Source organism: Poeciliopsis prolifica, unplaced genomic scaffold (assembly GCF_027474105.1).
Source record: "Poeciliopsis prolifica strain line A6 unplaced genomic scaffold, Auburn_PproV2 SCAFFOLD071, whole genome shotgun sequence".
Classification (NCBI taxonomy): Eukaryota; Metazoa; Chordata; class Actinopteri; order Cyprinodontiformes; family Poeciliidae; genus Poeciliopsis; species Poeciliopsis prolifica.
In genome coordinates this window covers 257,501-278,185 of record NW_026562446.1, presented here as the reverse complement: position 1 = coordinate 278,185, position 20,685 = coordinate 257,501, and the positions used below count along the sequence as shown (strand labels likewise).

Here is a 20,685-nt window from a genome sequence, read left to right as displayed (position 1 = left end):
GTTGTTCTCCTTCCACTTCTTCACCAGCTGATAGGACCAGAAACTGTCGGCAGTTTGGAGATAAATGTTTCCTTTTTCCAAAACCCGACTAAAATTAGATCAGAACTAAACTCTCAGGAACAGCTAGTTTTATTTTGAAAGTCTGAGTTAAACCATTTCTTTAACTCGTTTAAGACTTTTTTTAACCTTTACTTGAAGTAAAACTTCAGTTTACATATTTTAACTCTTAGTTTAAAGTGTGGTTATTAGTTTTATTTTGAAAGTTGAAACGTCTATTTCACTGTTTCATCTTTTATTTTGAAGATTATCAAACAGTTTTTAGTTTAAAGTGTAATTTTAGCTTTATTTTAAAACTTCAGATGAATATGTTTAAGTTAACTTTATTTTGAAAATCTAATTTAAAACTTCTCTTTTAAATATTTACGTTTATATTTGAGGAACGCACATTAACTATGTTAAAAATCCAAATTAAAACCTCTCTTTAAAATATTTACACTCTTAATTTGAAATGCAATATTAACTTTACTTTGAAATTCCGGTTTAAAACTTCAGTTGAAAATCTTTAAGTTAATTTTTAAAAATTATTTACATTAACTTTATTTTGAAAGTTACAGCAAAATTTTTTAATTTTAAATGTTTAAACTCTTATTTGAGGTATACACACTAGCTTTATTTTGAAAGTCAAATTTAAACCCTCTGTTTAAAACCATTTTATCTCCTCCAGGTGAAAACATTGCAGTTAATAGCTAATTGTATTAATAATAAACCAATTTAGAGTTATATAATATATATTTATTTTTTATTGCTCAGTAAATGATTCATTAATGCAGATTGAAGCTGTAGAACTGGTTCAGATAATATTCAGAAAGCAAGCGAGTGTAGGTTACCTTTGACCCGGAGGTGAACTCCCCGGCGCTCCACCGTTTGAAAAGATTTCCTCCATCAGCTTCATGGTGCATTTCGCCTCCCCAGGTGTCCAGCAGGGGCGCCAGAGAGGGATCCTGCAACACCTGAGCACCAGAAGTAGATGATTTACATCCAGTGACTCGTTTCCTCTGTCACATATTCAGGGCCAAATTGTTTCATATCCATCTCCTGACTTATACTTTAAACTACAATCACTCTTCCACTCGCTCTGAGGCGATTAGCGCCAATTAGCTGGAGTTTTGTTAAATTAGTCACTTTAAAGGGAGTCAAGATCAGACTTTTAAACCCTAGAAACTGCACCAGCTGTCAATGCTGGTGGTGGAAGAAGAAGAAGAAGAAAGATTTCAAGTTCTTCATCTCCCCAAACCAACAGCGACTGTTAGAGTTCCAGTTGGAATCGGTTCCATTAAGGTCCAAACTGTGTCTGGGTCTTAAATGACTCTGAACTCTGAAGCTGATTGTGCAGAGATGAACTATTGGTGATTTTATCTGTTCTGATCCAGTTTGTTTGGCCTGTGGAGTCGAACTACGAACCAGCTGCTGAGTCAGCGCCTCCACCCTCAGCTCTTCGGGTGACTTCTCCTCCTGGGAAGCGGCTGGTACTGGAAGACGGAGACGTCCTCGTTGGACGGCTGCGGCTTTAGTGGAGGAGCGGACTGAGCAGATGACGTCCAGATGGGAGCCGAGTTGCTCAAGGTTTCTGGATTAGAGCTGAAAACAGAGATGATCAGGAACTTTGACGTTTTCATGATAAATCTGGATTCAGGAAGGATTGGAAACCAACCTTTGTAACGACTGAAGATCTGCCTCCATCTCAGCCGGAGGTGGAGGAGGAGGAGGAAGTCCTCCATGATGTTCGTCTCTTTAATGGGTGGAGTGAGAGGAGGAGGAGGAGGAGGAGGGTTGGTGAGGAAGACGTCGTCAAACTCCTGAAGGTTTCCTGTTGACGTCTGCGGCGGCTGTTGCTCAAAGGAGCCGCAGAGGCTGGATTCAGAGATCCTCAGAGAGGACAGGTGTGGATGGACGGACTGATGGGAGGAAGTGGAGCTGCCACTGGTCTTCCTGCATGGTGGCGCTGCTGATGTGACTGGTGGAACTGGTGGAACTGGTTTGGTATTTTCAGCCAAAATGTCTCCAGTCAACTCCAAGCTTGAGGTTCTGCCTCGTGTCCGTCCTCTGCGGTTCCGTCGCCGGGCTGCGGATTCCCGGGAAGGTGATGGCGTCCAGGTTGGCCTGGCTCAGCGTCTCGCTGGACGTCCACTCGGCGGCGCCGCCGTCCTGCCGGTTCCCCGGAGAGGAGAAGGGCGAGGGGAGGCCGACGGAGGCCGCCAGGGTGGAGCTGCTGTAGGCCCGGAGACGTTCGCCGTTCCTCTGGCGCTCTCTACGACTGACGGGAGTGTGAGAGACGTCTAAGACCAGAGGACAGAAAGAGTGAAACTTCAGAGGAAAACATTAAAACGAGAACAAAGAAGATTCAGCAAAATATAATGTTGGGACTGAAGATTTCTAAAAGACTTTTTATAATTAAAGATGGAGACAATTGGATGTAAACTTCAATATGGATGGTTGGATGTTTGGTTGGATGGTTGGATGTTTGGTTGGATGGTTGGATGTTTGGTTGGATGGTTGGATGTTTGGTTGGATGGTTGGATGTTTGGTTGGATGGTTGGATGTTTGGTTGGATGGTTGGATGTTTTGGTTGGATGTTTGGTTGGATGTTTGGTTGGATGGTTGGATGTTTGGTTGGATGGTTGGATGTTTGGTTGGATGGTTGGATGTTTGGTTGGATGTCTGGTTGGATGGTTGGATGTCTGGTTGGATGTTTGGTTGGATGGTTGGATGTTTGGTTGGATGTCTGGTTGGATGGTTGGATGTTTGGTTGGATGTCTGGTTGGATGGTTGGATGTCTGGTTGGATGGTTGGATGTCTGGTTGGATGTTTGGTTGGATGGTTGGATGTCTCACCTTGTGGACACGGTGTCGGTCGGTTGTCGTTGAACCGGTTTGACTCTGTTGATCTGTGAATGTCTGCAGGTCTGACAGACACAAAAAGACAAATAAGTAAAAAATAAAAACAAATTGAAATGTTAATTATTTTACATCTTTAAATATAAAATCAGTCCAACTGGAATCTGATTTGTTTGCATATAGTTAGATTTTAAAACATTTTTTATAAAACATTAGATTAGCTAATGTAAACATGTTTTGGTCGCCTTCATTTAAATTTTTTTACTGAATTGAACTCACCGAATCCCACAGCACATCTACATGTTACAGTTTTTTCATAGTCAAGCTAGCATGACTGAGCTACTTCGGTTCTATTTGCTATTTTTTTTTTCTTAATTAAAACTTTTTCCTGACCTTGTTATCGAAGCCTAACTAGCAAATCAAACTCTCTAGAATCCAGTCAGATAGTGAAAATGCTTGATTATGAAATCTCGACTGTCTGCAGACACTGCGTATAGAAATGGCTGGAGCTGCGGTTTGTGTCGTTGTGTGAGAGCAGATTAGCCGTACCGGTCTGCAGCCAGCACATCGTCCAGATTCACAGAAGGAGACGTCGAAACTCTTGATGTCCCCTGAATTAAGTTCTGAAACACACAAAGGTCTGTCACTTTTCCGACTCCAGGAACCGCCGCGTCGTTGTCGAAGTTCTGATTACCTGGCTGAGCTGGTCTGCGGTCGGGGACGAGCGAGAGCGAATGTGTTGAGGCGAGTTTTTTTTTCCAGACGTTCCAGCAGATCCTCAGCAGAGGCCGACCTCCCGGTCCTGTGGACCGACCCGACCCGCTGCAGCGCCTCGTTGACCTTCGTAGAGAGTCTGGGTTTGTACTGAGGCTCAGCGATCTGCCGGTCTTGACTTCTGTTCGAGTCTCTGGTACCGGACTGACTGTGTCTGCTGATTCGGGCTTCAGGGTTCAGATCTTGACTGATTTGGAGATCAAGACTGGAGCTGGAAGAAGAAAAACCATGAAGAAAAGAAAAGTTCATGGAGCCAAGATGGACTGGGTCAGAGATCGGTTACCCAGGGATGGGCTGAGCTGGAGGTCTGGGTGTCGTCACTCTGCCCGGGTAGAAAAGGTTGGACTGGAGGCTCCAACGGTCCGATCCGAGAGCCGGGACGCCCCTATCCGGACCAGGGTCCTGAAGGGAAAGCATGCTGGAGGTGGACGAGAGACTGTAGGTGTCTGTCCAACAAGAGAAGCCAAAAATGTCATCAGGACAAAACTGTCATGTCATTCAGAACCAAACTGGACCGTGAGCTGCCCTGACCTGAGTGGTATCCCTGCTCAGGGTGGAAGTAAGTGCTGTGAGGTCTCGACCCAGTCCTGTGCCCCGCCCCGTCCCTCCTGATCCCTCGCTTCCTCTCCATGTACTCAACCAGAGCGTCTTGGCGGAGTTGGCGCAGGTCCGGTCTCGACGCCGAGCCCTGAGAGACGTGGCTCGCCGCGAGCTCAAACATCTTCCGACGGTCTGCTACGCTCGTTTCTGGAAGAACAGCAGGGATCAGACAACCAACAGTAAAACCCGTCGCTACATATTGTTTATAAACAATAAAAATAAATAAATTCTTACCTATAAATTCTAAAGTGCTAATTGGCTGTTTTGTAAATTTCAATAATAAATATTATGGTGTGTCATAGACACATGATAATAATTAGCATGTTAGCTTCTGCTAAACACCATGCTGGTATTTAGTCTTAGTGCGTGTTTCTGATTAGCGCTTTAGCAGCTTAGCCTGCTGGGTAGCGCTGGCTAACGAGGCGTCGCGGTGTGAGATGTTTTACCTCCTCCTCGCCGGAAGAGGGCAGCGGTTTCTGGATCAGAAACTCCCACTTCGTTCATGTTCTCTGGTTCGGAGTACGAACGTTTCTTCTGGTCGGACGTCAGTCGTTTGCGGCCGCAGATCCTGGCCGGAGCCGGCGGCCCGACCGGAGGGACGCTGGGGAGCGGCGGCGGGCTCTGGCCCCCGCTGTCGGGGCTGACCGCATGCCTCTCCCTCGGGGTGTGAGGGGAGGTGACTGGTGCCATGATGACCCCCTGCGGTTTGGGCTTCGTTTTGGGCCTTTTTTCTCCAGTGAGTTGTACTTAGCAGGGTTGGGGAACGGCTGAGGACCGGAGGCGACAGGAGGCGGAGAGCTGAGGTCTCTCTGTCTGAATGAAGCAGAGCGAAGGGCAGCAGGTTGGGCGTCTGTCACAGAGTCTCTGTTAGATCTGATTGGAGGAGAAACAAACATCAGGACAAGGGCAGACATGTTGGAGGGCCGACCTCTGGGAGGGCTCTGACCTCTGGGAGGGCTCTGACCTCTGGGAGGGCTCTGACCTGTCCTGCAGGGGGTCGGCTGTCTCCTGGGGTTCAGGTCCGTAAGGACAGTTCCTGTTGACGTCTCCGTCCAGCTGGAAGCTGCTGCGGCTTCTCTGCAGCGCTGAGACGGGATCGGCTGGAAGCCTGAAGACCAAACACAAAGTATTTAACAGCCTTTTGTAAGAGACACAGCACAACACAGCAGGGCAAAAAGACAATCGTTTTACTCGTTATGGACAAGCTAAACGATTCTCTGAGGTACATTAGCTACTGCTGCTATCAGCTAAGCTAACACAGTGGTGTTAGCGTAGCTAAATTAAACTCCTGTCAGAGTTGGTGTTTTGGTCGCCTTTACCGAATCAGAACTCACCGAATCCTGCAGCACATCTACATGTTACAGTTGTCATAGTCAAGCTAGCATAACTGAGCTACTTCCTTCTCCCTCACTATTTTTTTTGTAATTAAAACTTTTTCCTCATCATGTTATCTAAGGTTATCTGTGATTATCTTATTGTTGACGATTAGTAGCAAAGCACTGCGTCCATTTTTCATTTACATAATAACATACATTTAGGATTAAAGTGTCATATTGATAGCTTAGCAGCTAAAACCAATGCTAGTCATCGTTAGCTAGCAGGTGGATGTTGCTCATCGTCCATAGAAACATTTGGAATTAAAAGAATGAATATAATTTGAGTTCAATAGAAGAAAGAAGCAGGAATCAGTCAGAGTTTCTCATCATCCAACATCTGGGCTAAATATTCATACTGGATGTATAAAACATTAGAAAGTCAAGTTTGGGAAGACAAAGCTGAATGCTATTTGAATCAGCCAATCAAGAAGCACCAGTTTGTTTCCTTACTGCTGATTGGCTGAACCCAAAAGCAGCTCTGCTCCTTTCTGTCCCTCCAGGCTTCCGTACCTGTGTTTCATGAACTCATTGCCGCCTCCTCTGTAGCTCATGGTCCGCTGGGTTTTGGTTCCTTTCGTGCTCCTTTCCAGCATATTTCTGAGGTCTTCGGCTCCACAGGGGGAACTGCGGCCTTTATCGCTCACCTGGACCAGAACCAGAAAATAAAAAGCTTAGAATCAGAGTCTGGAGAGCAGAAAGGCAGCAGGGAGAGTTTGGGTTTTACCCCCAGGTGGGAGGATTTGCAGTAGGAGGTGGTGCTGGAGCTGCGCTGCTTCCCTCCGTCTCTCCGCCGCTCAAAGTGACTGACTTTCTCCAGAACGGAGAGGCAGCGGGCCGGGCTCTGGCCGCGGGCCGGACTCTGGCCGCCGTCCGGGCCGTCGGGAACGGCGACGCGCTGGACCTCGGCCAGGGCGTTCTCCAGCCGGGTCAGAGGGTGGTCGCTGTCCGGGTCTCTCTGGCTCCACTGGGCGGATGGATGCGGCGCTGAGACGGGCGGTACCTGACCCTGGGCGATCCGGGTCGATCCGACCGGTTCTGATGGAACGGTGGGCGGGTCTGGGTCTGAAGAACAACATCAGAATGAACGGCTGCAGGACGGAGTCCAAAGTTTTCACTGTGTGGGTCAAAAACCCGTCCAAAATCAATCCGGTCAAGAATCCCAATACAAGTAGAAATTGATTTTTTTGACGGTTATTATTGGTGCTAAATAAAGAAAAAAAGACCAAAACCTCTGAACTTTTGTAAAAAAAAAAAAAGCTTTGAAATTTTCTAGAAAATTATTTTTAGTAGAAAAATTTCTGATATTAACCTAAAAATCAAATTATTTCCCGGAGATTACTTTGAAATGTAAGTTTTTTGACAGAAATGAAATGTTTTTCTAGCAGATTTGACATGTTTGCTGTATTAAAAGAAAAGTTTGTAGTTGTCTTTGGGCTCGATTGAATACATTTATAAAACATCATTTGGTCATTTTGTTTCCACTTTGTTGGTATTTTTAGGCGAGTTTGGAAACAATAAAAGCCGATTTGGTCTCTGGGATAAACTTGGTTTTACCTTTCGTTAAAACTCTGTTATGTAAACACAAATACTTTATGTTGTATTTTCCCTTGTAAGAAAATTACATTGATAACAATTTTACCTTGGTTACAAATTAAAAGCCTCCTCCTGCATTTATAGAACAAATTTGCATAATTTTTAAATTGGAGTTGAGGGCCACACAAAGTCAGTCAGAGGGCCCCCAGAGGCCCCCGGGCCTCACTTTGGGCCCCAGTGGTTTACAGAAAGGGAGCAGCCGTACCGGGTGTAGTCTCTGGACTCGCTCCTGGTTCTGAGGTCTGGGGCCGAATGGACCGGGGTAATCCTGAATTCATGGTTCTGCTCTTGCTGTTGTGCTTTCAGAAGAGAATCGTCGAGGTTCTGGCCGAGGTTCTGGCCGAGGTTCTGGTGAGGCCTCTGGGCTCCAGTTGGACCCTCTGAGGTTTTCACGTTCGACTCTGGATGCTGGTGCCAACTACAAACACAAGGCTTCGTTAAAACGCAGAAACATCTAAACCAAGAAACGAGTTGGTACATGGGGTCAAAGGTCACCTGTCCGCCTCGGGCAGTCTGGACCTGAGGTGAGACGATCCAGGTCCGGAGTACGAGGAGCGGGAGTACGGTGAAGAACCAATGCTTTGGTGGCCGTTTTCTGTGGCCTGCTGGTCCCGGACCGGCTGCTGCCGGCCGCTGTCCTTGGTCAGGGCCGAGTAGAGTCCAGACGGACCGGACCGGAGCTGGGCGTCTGCGCGTACTGAGGTTCTGGCTGGGGAACCGGGTAAACGCTGGCAGGGAGAATGAGGCGGCTGGGCGGGGAGCCGGGCCCGGTGGGCGGGGAGAACCCGGCGCCCTGCCTGGGCTTGGTGGTGGGACTGCTCTCCGGACTCTTCTCCACCACGGTGTGGAGCTGACACTCAGCGCCAAACGAAGCTTTGGCTAAAACCAAACGGAGACGGAGGGTCGGTCACTTCTCCACCGGAAAACTGAAACCATCTCAAACTGATCCGTCAAAGATCTTCATGACCGCTTTAGGAAGAACATCTGCCAACATGCTAACGTGCTAGTAACAGAGCTAATTATGTGTTTAGCATGTGAGCATTTTCGCTAACTTTAAAAACATTTAGCACACTTAGCTTCTGCTAAATTCATTTTCCAGATAAAAGTTAACGCTCTAATCTATTTGCATGTTTTGAAAAGTTCAACAAGTTTTGATGAGATGCTTTTTGCTGCACCGTCATCAATTAGCAACGTTAGCAGCAGTTTTCTCAAATCATCTCGTTTGAGATAAAGTGAGCAGAGTGGATACAGTAGCACAACGTCAACATGTCTCACTCAAATAAAAGTAAAAAGTATCCATCCAAGAAATGACTCCCGTAAAATGTATCTGGCAAAAAGTTTACTGAAGTAGTGAGTAACTGGTCAAATTATTAATAATTTAAAAATTACATCGTCTGACAGAAAAAAAAAGTTACTCTAACACGAAACTGTAGAACGACTTTCAGGAGCGACTGCGCTCTGCAGGTGTAGTGCGCAGCGGGGTGGAGTGCAGTAGAGACGCATAAAAAAAAAGTAGAATAAAAACAAGCGACTCTTGGTCTGGCGGACAGGCAAGTGAAGCCTGGCAGCCCTCCAGGCTGACAACACACCGGGGGAAACCATTCTGTGTCCAAAGCCACAGGAACAAACAAACACTGCGGTTTTACATGTTAAAACATCCTTATGTTCAGTTTTATTACTCTAGTGGAAAAACGGGTCCAGAAAGCCTGGACCACCAGAACCTCTCTGACTATGGATCAGCGTCGTTACCTGAGGCCACTGGACCGCTGGAGTGATGCCAGGAGCTGCTCTGCAGAGACCTGCATGACGAGATCGGAGATAAAATCTGGTTACATGACGTCACAATAAAACACGAAGCTCACAGACCGCACTCACCGCAGCGACCGGGCGTGGTCCAGACTGGACCAGGAGTTTGGCCTCTCGTGGTTCCTGATGGCGGCGTAGCTGTCGCTGCGCCTCGGCGGCGCGGGCGCCCCCTTCAGGCTCTCGTAGGAGCTGCGACTGGCCGCCTGGCCCCATATGGGCCCCACGCTGTGCCGGTTTGACGCCGGGACGCCGGCGCCGCCTCTGGCGTTGCTGCCGTTGGCGCCTCGGTAACAGACTCCGCCCACTGAGCCTGCACCAACAGAAACACAGGAAAACTGTTGGACTCTACGGACTGCAGAAGGTTAATTTCAGAAAGTGTTTGTGGGACCAGAGCGCACCCTGGAGGTCTCTGGGCCCGGACCTGGGCCCGGTTCTGGACGAGTTCAGCTCCTGCTCCTGAGTCAGGCCCTGCTGGGCGTCGTAGACGGCGCGGACGTATCGGATGTCGGCCTGCAGCATCCCGGCGCTGCCGGCCTGCAGCATCTCGGCGCTGCCGGCCCCGCGCTGCGGGACGGCGTCCAGGGAGCAGGAGCGCTCCGGGCCGAAGGACGGCGTGGAGGCCAGGTACTCAGGAATACTGGAGCTGGTGGAGAAGGAGGAGTAGGCCGAGTCGCGCTTGCTGTGCAGGTGGTCGATGCTGTTGGACCTGCAGCACAACGAGACCAAGAAATGAAGGTACAACTGGAAGAATATGGAACATCTCCACCACTATTAATAAAATGACTGAGAGTTTTAGATGTTTATATCTAAAGTTTCAGGATCTGGACTGGTTCTGTTGCGTTTCTGGACCTGGCAGAGGAAAGCTGCTGGCAGGACGAGTAGGCCGGGTTGGGCCCAGTCTGGCCGCGGTGGCCCAGTGGGAGCTGCTGCTGCGTCACTGGGTGGTGATGGGAGGACTGGGCCGGGTCCAGGCTCTCCATGCTGCCCCTGGAGCTGTACTGGTCCGGACTCTTCCTCAGGTAGCCGCCGGCGCCGCTGGGGTCAAACCCGGCCGACAGGTCGGAGGTGGAAGCACTGGGAGACGAAGGGAGACCAAAATTAAAATATTGATCCTGAAGGGAGCAAAGATGAAACTAGAACAAAACAAAAAACTTTCATTTTAACTCAGAAAACAGAATAAATCTGCTGCAGCTCGGAGAGAAATAAAGGAGTCAATTCCTGCCAAAAAACTGAAATTTTTAAATCTCAGAAATTTTCTCCCAAAAAATTTTGAATTTCTGAAATTAATCACTAAACTTCTGAAGTTTTATGTGGAAATTCATCTTTTATTGCATTTTATTTATTCACTAAGGGGCCAAATACACAATCATACTATAAACATACATTCTGAAAAAATAATAACAAAACCAGGGTTTAACTTCATTTGGTTGATTTTAGGTTTGGGTGTTTATAGGGTTGGTAGTTCTACTCCACTGCTGTGTTTCTCTCCAGGAAACCGGAGAATTGACCCATTTTCAGAGTTTCTCCAGTGGAAACTCAAATCCGCTCCGTCGTTTTGTCAGTTTGTGCGGATCAATAACCCATAATCAGCCGCAGTTCTCTGTATTTATTGTTGAAAGAGCTGCAGGAATGTAAATGTGTCGACGTCACAGTTTGACCCAGCAGCTCTTTCGGCCGGACACAATGTGATTACAGGAAGCGGGACGGCTCCAGGCCTCCCAGTCTCCCTCCCAGTTTGTGGATTTTTACTTTTCGTTCTTTTCCGAGCGAGGAAACGCGTTTCTGAACCGGCAGGACGGAGCGTCTCTGTTGGCCTTCCTTCATCAGGAGGGTTTGATTTTTGATTTTAGAAACACGATGAGCTGCAGCTTCTCTGAACTTTAATTCATCCGACTGATCTGACAAAAATCTGATATTAAAATCTGAATCCTGAGAGCAGAAATAAAAACAAACATTATTACTAAACATCTCAGTTTTTAATATTTTCCCTCAAATCATGCAAACTGGTTTTCATTAAAAGTTCTGCAGTTTTTACTTCTTCTTCACAATTTATGTTTGTCTGATGTCGTTAAGTAATGTTTTATTTTCATTAAAATTTTAACTATAAGTCGTTCTGGCAGGAAAAGGCCTCCTGTCACTAACCTGGGACACAAATTAAATCTGTAAACACAGGCCTCAGATTCATTTCTGAGTATTTTTTAATTTAATTAAAAAAAAAAAATAATTGTTATATTTAATAAAAACAAATATGATAAACGTAAAAAGTTTAGTGGTTAATCTCAGAAATTTTCCAGAAGAAATTTAAAAATTTTCTGAATTTAAAGAAAAAATGAGAAAACATTCAATTTGAAATTCAGCCATTTCTCAAAATTCCAGAAATTTTGGCAGAAATTTACTCTAATAATTTCGAACATAGTGTAAAAGATATTTGAAGAAAAACAGCTGAAAGTGACCTGGTGGGGTAACTGGGGTAAATGATGAGGGGTTTCTGACCTGGTGGGGTAACTGGGGTAAATGATGAGGGGTTTCTGACCTGGACTGTGGGGTAACTGAGGGTAAATGATGAGGGGTTTCTGACCTGGTGGGGTAACTGGGGGTAAATGATGAGGGGTTTCTGACCTGGTGGGGTAGCTGTGGCCCAGACGGGGCCCATCGTCTCCAGCTGCTCCAGGTCCGGTTGATCGTCGCCGAGTTTCGTCGAGTGCCAGGAATGAGGGCGAGACGCCGGCTCACTGCGTCTGAGGGGACGAAACGCAACGCCAGGCTAACAGTTAGCAACGGGATGTACGGAATCACATTCATCAAAAATCCATCTGAAAAATTTTTTAAAAGTGTCTCAGTTTGGTGAGGCATCCTGTGAAAGAGAAAAGAAATGTAAAAGTTTTTCTTCTCCACAAAGCTAGGAGAATGAAAAATGTATAAATTTTTTAAAATGTTTTGGAAATGAGTGAAAAAGCTGCCAAAATGAAAAATAAGATGGAGAAATCAAATATTATTTGAAGTTTTCTTTCTAAATCTTGTCATTGTTTGGTTGAGCATTTAAACATTTTAGTTTACTAATGGGAGTTATAATATATATTATTTTGTTATTTCCTCTTGTCCAGGTTTTGGCAGCATTACTCCTCCATACAGAACAATGATTTATTTCCTCACTGAGAAAATATTTTCATAACATGAATCCAGGTCATTATCGTTTCCTGTGATATTTATGAATTTAAAGTTTTCTGTCTTAATTCTTTTAATTGTTCTGCTGAACATTTTTTATACATTTTGCTTTAATAATTCTGTTATTGACATGTTTTGTTGCCCTTCCATCAGGTTTTGGCAGAGTTAGTGCTCCATATAATGGATTTCTTTTCTCACTGCTGCTGAGGCCACCACATAGAAAACCAGGAATAATAAATACATTTAGATAAACATCCAGATTAAATCACACATCTGATTAAATTACTGCTGAATCAGCAGCTTTCATCAAGTGCTGAAATGTTTCCTCGTCTGTTTTTCCATCCTTGTTAGGAAATCTTTGGCTGATCTTGTGATGATCTCAGATGCGTGAATCAGGCTGCAGTGTTCAATTAAACGAGGTCGCGCCCCGAGGCCTGCATCGGACGCACCGTCATCCAGTGGCAGCAGAAACCTGCGGAGCGCCAGCCGGACACCATGTTTGATTAACTGCAGGCTGCAGTGACATCATGGTGGCGGCGCGCCAGCGCTCCGGCAACAAAGCAGCCGTTGTTTCTCCCGACCCGAGTCACGCTTTCTGTTTCTGAAATGTTTTTGTCTGTTTGCACCCTGAACGGATCCGCGTTCTCACAATCAGATGTTTGAAACGCTGCAGGGAGCGAAGCCACTGAGAGGAGCTTATTATCAGAGCTGAAAGAGCAGAATTTATGTTTTCAGTTAAATATCAGCAAACAACAACATGCATGAAGATAATCTGCTGTAAAATAACCTGAAGTCGTCATGTCTCTGATAAGATCTGAGGCCGAAAGCAGGGCTGCTGGATTTACAAGAAGAAAACAAGTTAAAAAATGTAAACAGGAACTTTCAGCCTCAGAAAACCAAAACAAACCGGATCCATTAGAGTCCAGTTTGGACAGAGTCAAGAAATAACAAGAAATATTTAGTTTGTTAAACAAAGGGGTTTAATTAATCCAAACCACATTTTCACCTCATTATTCATTCATCTATACATGTTTCAAATGAAATGTTTATGAGTCAGGTAAATATTTAGCTTTTAGCTAATAAAACTAATAATTGCTAGAAAAATATTTAATTTCCAAATATTTAGCTTGCTCTAAATATTTAAATATATAGCTTTATTTGAACTAAACATTTAGCTTGCTAACCAATTAGTTAACATGCAGCTAAAGAGTTATTTAGCTTCAAGCTAAATATTTTGTTAGCAAGCTAAATATTTATTTCCAAGTATGTAGCTTGCTAATTAAGCATTTAGTTTGAAACTCTTGTATTTATGGTAAAAATATGACTAAATAATAAACTCCCATTTTTTTCTTACGGGTTAATCCACCCAAATTATCGCTATTAATGTTTGACTGTTTAACTGAACACACATCTTCAACACGTCTCATGTAAGCTAACCTTAGCGTTGCAGCCATATTGAGCTAACAGTTAGCCTCTCTGTGTTTTAGCAGTTTTCAGAGCGGCGGTGCTAATCTCATCCTGACCATCGTCACATTCCTCCTGTCCTGCGGTTTTGCTCATTTGTCCAGAGATAAACAGGAAGTGGTTTTATCTGCGCGCTGGAGACGCATGAAAGCTAACATGACTGTGAGCCACCTGGGGAGCGACAGGACGTGACTGGAAAACCTCAAAACACTTCATCAGCACAGACAGCCATCCTCACAGCGCGTCCAAAACTTCCACAAAGCAACAACTTTCTGCTGGCTTGTCCTCAAATCATGACGAATTATGAAGTTCATTCTGCAAACGTCACATCGTTTCAGCTTTTTCACATTTTGAACACGACCGTAACAAATTTTATTCGGATTTTAACTAACAAAAATGTTAGTTAAAATCCCATTAAAATCTGAAAAGTGTGGCATGCTTTTGTATTCAGCCCATGAGTCAAAGCTGCAGTTTGATTTGTTACAAACATGCTTTAATCTAAACCTCTGAAACATTTTGAACAAATTTATTACATTAAAAAAGCCAAGCATGTGTCTTTAGTCTTCTCAACTATCAACAAAACTTTAATAAAATCAGAACATCATTAAATATCTAAAATATAAAACAAGTCTTGGGTTGTACTGTAAAGAAAAACAGACAATTGTATTTTATTTTGTTGTTAATTCTTTTAGCATTTTAGATTTGTGGACAGGGTTCGATCTGAAGATCCACTTCAGGTTTTAACAATTATTATTTCAGGTTCTGAAAAGATTTGAGCTTTTTTTGTTCGCTTTTGGTTGGTTGCTATAACACGTAGTTATGGCAACAACGTTTTAATGTTACAACTGGCAGCAGTTGATTAGCATCTCAAACACTCAAATAATACCAAATCCCAGAGGAGTATGAAGGAGGCTTCATGGATGCGAGAGAGAGAGAGAGAGACGGATCTTATCCCCTACTCCAACATCTTTTCTCCCCTGCTCCAACATCTCTCAAACCAAACGGCGGGCAAAAGAAAAAGAGGTGGATTAGCAGTGATGATGACGTCTCCGTTAGTCAGACAAGTCTTCGGTCAGAAGCTTCTTAAGATTTGTCGTAAAACTGACTGCTACTGGAAATCCTCCTTTCCCTCAGCATCACAATTCAAAACGACTCTTAAGAAACTTGGATGATATGATTTAACATTTAATTTACCAAATGAAGTATTTTGGAAAATTTTGTACTGGAAAACAGTTTATCTGCCATGCTAATAGTGTTAGCATTGACGACAGGCTATTCTAGCTGCAGCGCAGCAGAGAAACACCAATCCTGTCTCTGACTGGTTGATTTTTAAATGTGACAGTTCAAACAAATGTTAAAAAATATTTTCATTAAAGTTTCATGGTGCAGCTTTAACGCAGAATTATGTTTAAGATTTTTTACCTTAGCAGAATATTGTCAAAGTGATGGAAACGCAGCTATTGATCAGTTATTGGGACCAAACCGATACGAATCTCGTATCGGTTTCTAGTTTTGGTGGAATATCCACTCCGGGCCCCAGAAAGCCTCCGACCGGCCCTGGCTGCAGGTTTACCTGGACGTGAAGCGGAGCACCTTGGAGATGAGGCCGGTGGCCAGCTTGTTGACGCTGGTTTCTGACGGCGACCGGCTCAGCGCGCCATCAGAGCGGCCCAGCTCCGGCTTCCTCTGCTTCTTCCTCAGCCTCCTGCGGTAAAAAACCTCCAGCAGCTCCATCGCTCCGACCGCCGCTGCTCCAGCAGTGACTCACTCAGCTCATCATCAAGAAATCCCCCAAAATGAAGCTTCTTGTTGCTGCTACAGTCTGTCAGAAAACTTCTCCGGCTCAAAGTCTGTTCCTCTCCAGTTCAGAGTGACTCTGACCGCCCCGCTCCAGTCCAAAGCTTGTTAAGCAAATGAAGCAATCAAGCGTCATTAGGCCTCCGTATGATTAAAGCGTGAAGTAAACATCAGACGTCCAACAGCAGGGAGGACAGACGGGAGACAGGGGAGGAGACGATGGCGCTCAGATAGTTTGGGTGGAGAAACAGAGGAAATGCTGAGACAGATAAGAGAGAGAGGATAGAAGAAAGGATAAAACTGAGAAGGTGAAGAGGAGGAGGAGGAGGAGGAGGAAGAGACGAACAGAGGGAGGATTTAGTTGGAAGCCGGAGGAAGAGTCTCATGATGCAGGAAGAACAATGATCTGATTATTATTGATGAAATAATCAGATCAACGAAAAGAGCCAGAAAAGTTCAACAAACATCTGGAAACGACGTCAAAATGCAGAAAATGATCAAGAATTCAGCCTGATAAGAAAAAACTGCAAGAATTTGGTTCATTTATTAAATCTGGTTTTCATTTGTCGCCTCACTGGTCCTACAGAGACACGCGTCAGAGTAAATATGTAACTTTAAATATCTGCACTCTAAAACTATTGATTATTTTACTTATCAATTATTCTATTTGGCATTTGGATGATTAATCAATAAATTGGATTAAAAAATTGTCACATTCTGCAGATTTTCAGTTCAGTTTCACTGAAGACTTTTTTAGACAATATTAGAAATATATTAAAATGCACATAAACAAATAAATCTATTATTTTTTAATAAGAAAATAAATGTTTTACGTTCAAAAATGCAATAACAGCTTTCCTTTAATAAAAGATGCTTTTGTTTGATCTTGTTATATTTTTAAAGAAATGTAAAACTAAAACTGACTCTGGAGAAGTTTTGGGTTTAACAGATTTTTTAAAATTATTTTGTATTTTTATTCACATCCAGAGGATTTTAATGGATCTGCCTGAAACACACATTCCTCCAAAATAATTTTCCATTTCTGAAATGATGTAGTAAATAATTAGAGTCAGTGAAAGCAAACAGGATCGTCTTCCTGTTTGGATCAGAACCGAATCTCTCAAAGAACCAGCCCTAAATATTTCACTTTTCTGCTGGAAACCACAAACTGGACGAGCCGCCATGTTTGTACGACCGCAGGGTGTGTCATCTGATCAGCTTATCTGTTGTCGCGGGAAACTGCTGCAGCCCATAATAATCTGCCGTCCGATCAGCATGAAAAACTGAAGTTCTGGTTAAATCTGACCCGGTCCGGTCGGTCCGGTCCGCGATTATCTGTCCGTCCAAATAAAAATAAAACTAATTCAGGAAAAAATGATTACAGTCAAATTATGAATGAACTGCGATTCATAACTGAAGAAGAACCGGTTCAGAACCGGTTCAGAACCGATTCAGAACCGGTTCAGAACCGATTCAGAACCGATTCAGAACCGGTTCAGGACCGATTCAGAACCGGTTTAGGACCGGTTCCGGTTCAGAACCGATTCAGAACCGATTCAGAACCGGTTCAGAACCAGAGTGAAATAATGAAACATCATCACACAGCCAGAAAACCAAACCTTAAAATATTTAACAATGTTAAAGGAACAACAAACATAATTTCTCATTTATTAATCTTTTTTTTTTCTGTTTTTTTCTATGAAATTAGAAAAATCCCTTTAATGTAAAACTCAACGTTTTGGATATAAATATAAAATCTGTATTAACGTTTCATTATAGTGTGTGTGTGTGTGTGCGTGTGTGTGTGTGTGTGAGGGTGTGTGTGTGTGTGTGCGTGCGTGTGCATGCGTGTGTGTGTGTGTGTGTGTGCGTGTGTGTGTGTGTGTGTGTGTGTGTGTGTGTGTGTGAGGGAGTGTTTGTGTTTCATGCAGCCATGAGGTGATGCTGCTGTGGAGGAATGTGGTGATTCAGCCAAAGAGGCATGCAGGAGGAGCGGCTGAAGGAGGAGAGGAGGATGAGGAGCGATGCAGGAAGGAGGGAGGAAAGGAAACGAAAGGAAAACATGGATAAAACAGGGAGCCTGTGTTTATAAATCAGTCTATCTGTCCTGTCCAGATTAACACCCAGCCTCTTGGGGTTCTGATGGCCCACTTCCTGTTTCAGCCGGCCAATCAGAGGCCGGTGCTCCTGGACCGAGCGGTATCTGATAACGGCAGGGGTCCGGGGGGACAAACAGGGGAACGGCCGTTTGGGGTGATCCAGCTTCAAACCTGGATGCACGGCCTGCACACAGAGAAGCAGCGCCCCGCGGAGGCGGCGGGCGGCACTGCGCTCAGAGGAGGAGCTCCATATTAGGCTGCAACCAGCCGGGCTGAAGTGTTTAGTATTTATAGACTGTTTGTGGGTTCAGAGTGACCAGGCGGCACTGGGTCGCCAAGGGTTTCCTTCCACAATCAATCCGTCGATTCCTGAAGGTTCTGAAGGGATTACAGAGATTTTCTCTGGACTTCGGATGATTTTTCAATGTCAGTCAGGTACAACAGAGACGAGGAACAGTGAGGCCTAAAAATGATCCATGGAGTCTGACTTGTCTTTACGTTAGCATAGCATCATGCTGTAAAGATTTTATTTATCCTCTCAGTTATTACAGGAGATGAGCAACACAAACAGGTGAAGTCGCCTCAGCAGTCTTTATTTGTTATGGCGTTACTTTAGTGCCAAAAGTAAGACAATCCACATCCAGCGGCATTAACATTAACACCTCCAGTCGCTAACAGGCGTTGCATGCCAACCAGTGTTTCTCAATAAAGTTTTTAAAAAAAAAACAAACTGAGTCATGGTTGACTAGCACAAACATGCTTATCGAAGACTAGAGCTGGCATATCTACGTCTACACCAGCCTAGCCATGCTAATGGACAGCAGAGGACGAAGGCAATCCAACCTTGGCATGTTTGGATGCTAAGCTATCTAAGGCTAAGTTGTTAGCTGTGGGGTAAACTCAATTTTTCACAACTGGTTGGTTTGGAAGCTTTTTTTGTTACAATCATCCTTCAAACAACAGTTACAATCATCTCTTCAAACATATTTAAGAGCAACAAAAAGGTAAAACCAGAAGAAATCTGTTTTTATGTGCAGTTTGTCCCTGCAATCCTAAAGTGATTCCTACAGGAAACAATCCGTTTTCCTGTTCAACCTTTCAGGTGCAAACAGACAGCAGGACATTAAATATCACGGGAAAAGGAAGAGCTGGAAGGAAAACCCCACAACTTCCTGTTTGAACCTTCTGGGTTTCTGACAGAAAAAGAAACTGGGAGTCAAAGAATCCCAGTGAGGAAATCCCAGTCAACAACAATCGTGTTTCATTCCTGTTTATGTTGGGAAAATAACGGCAGAAACGCCTCAACAGCCAACATGGCAGCGCCTGCTGGTTCGGAGTCTTACCGGTTTCTGATGCGTAGTTGGACCGCTGAGCATCGCCGGCTGTGATTGGACGACGGGGCTTCCTGTGACGGTGGAGGGGTTTGGAAACAGAGGTCAGGAGGAGGGTGAGGGAAGACGAAGAGCGGCCCTGGAGCTCGGTGACGCGAACTCCTCGATGTATCCGGGATCGAACTCCCTGCAGAGGAAAAACCAGAAACGTTTTTTACTCCAGAGGACGATGAGAACGTAACGATACGCTGCAGGTTCAATCCCACAGATTAACTGTATCTACGGACCAGATTAGCAAGGAAGCTCTTTAGCCTCAGAGCGCATTCACACCGTCCCTGTTTAGTCCAATTTAATCCAACTCCAGATTAGAGAGTCTGGTTCACCTATGAACCCTGGACTCAGTTCAGTTTAAATTAATTCGAATGCATGTGAATGCCAACAGCTGCCGTTTCTACTGCTTCTTCACTACATGGACAGATCATTTACATGATCATTTTCATGATCTCTCCATGTGGATTAACATGCATTCTCTCCTTTAATGAATAAATCTAATCAAAAACTTCAGTTTTTCCAATAATTTAGTTCAAAATGAGCCGTTTGTTGTTGAACCAACAGATTTTTACTGCTTAACTGAGATAAACCAAACAGGACTTAAAGTCAGAATTGGTGTAAGTTTGAAACTGAATATATTTGTGAACCCAGAAGCTGAAGATCTGGATTCCTGAGTTGTTTCTTTTCTTTCCTGTCCGACTTCATGCAGGTTAGACATTTTTAAATGTTTCTGCCCTGATTTTTGCCCCCTGGTGGATTTGGCTAATCTACAACCACATTAACCACCACAGTAAACGCCCGTTTGGTTCTGGTTCAGCAGGTTCAACACCGTTCTTCACGACGACCTGTGGAGGTCAAAGGTCAGCTGTGGTGTTGACAGCAGGGAAAGGAGGTCAGGGTTCAATGTTCAGAATGACCTGGGAACTGATTAAACTGTCTGTTCCTTTTGTGACTCCAACAAAAGGAAACGACTCAGTTTTACCAAGTGGGTGAGTAAATCACCAACCAGACAGAGAAACTCAACTTTTAATAAACAACAGAGATAAATAAACAGCACAGCCTCTTCCAATCACACAGCTGACAAAGAAAAGACGTTGTATTTGTCCTTATTTACACTACATAACTGGTCTGGAGCACATTAGTGTATTAATACAACTTCAAAATGAAATCACAGCCTCTAGAGACGTAATCATGACTGAAAATTGAATCAAATCAAAGTATCATCAGCACAGAAACAATTTAATAGCTAAAATCAATAATTTGGCTGAAGTGTAAGACATATATTATTATTATTTACATCTTATATCAAGTGTACAAACACACAACAGATTCCACATTGTCATTAATCATTTAATACTGGAGCTGCATAAAAGTTTAACACACTTACTTCCAGCGAATCGAAGAAAAATGAGTTTTAATAGTTTCATGTTAATACAAGTTGAAGGAGAACAAACATCAGCAACTATGATTCAGCTATGATGGAATATGAGTATCATCTGCGTAGAGCGGTAAGCCGATAATTAATAACATATTTTACAAAGAGAAAATGTTTCAAAAAGTGTGTTTTATGTCAGTAGCAGCAGCATGCACTGTCTGTACTTTCATTGTACCAGGATTTATGATTTATGAGCAGTGCAACCACATCACAGTCAACACAGATACATTTCATGATTATTTCATGATGACAGAGCGAAGTGGCATAAATCAGTCCACACCTGATTCCTGAATAGTGATG

At 44.1% G+C, this 20,685-nt stretch overlaps 1 pseudogene; it reads right to left on the bottom strand.

Moving 5' to 3' along the window:
- LOC129352048 (protein Shroom3-like) overlaps positions 1-20,685 on the bottom strand; it is a 36,265-nt pseudogene that overhangs the window by 2,906 nt on the left and 12,674 nt on the right.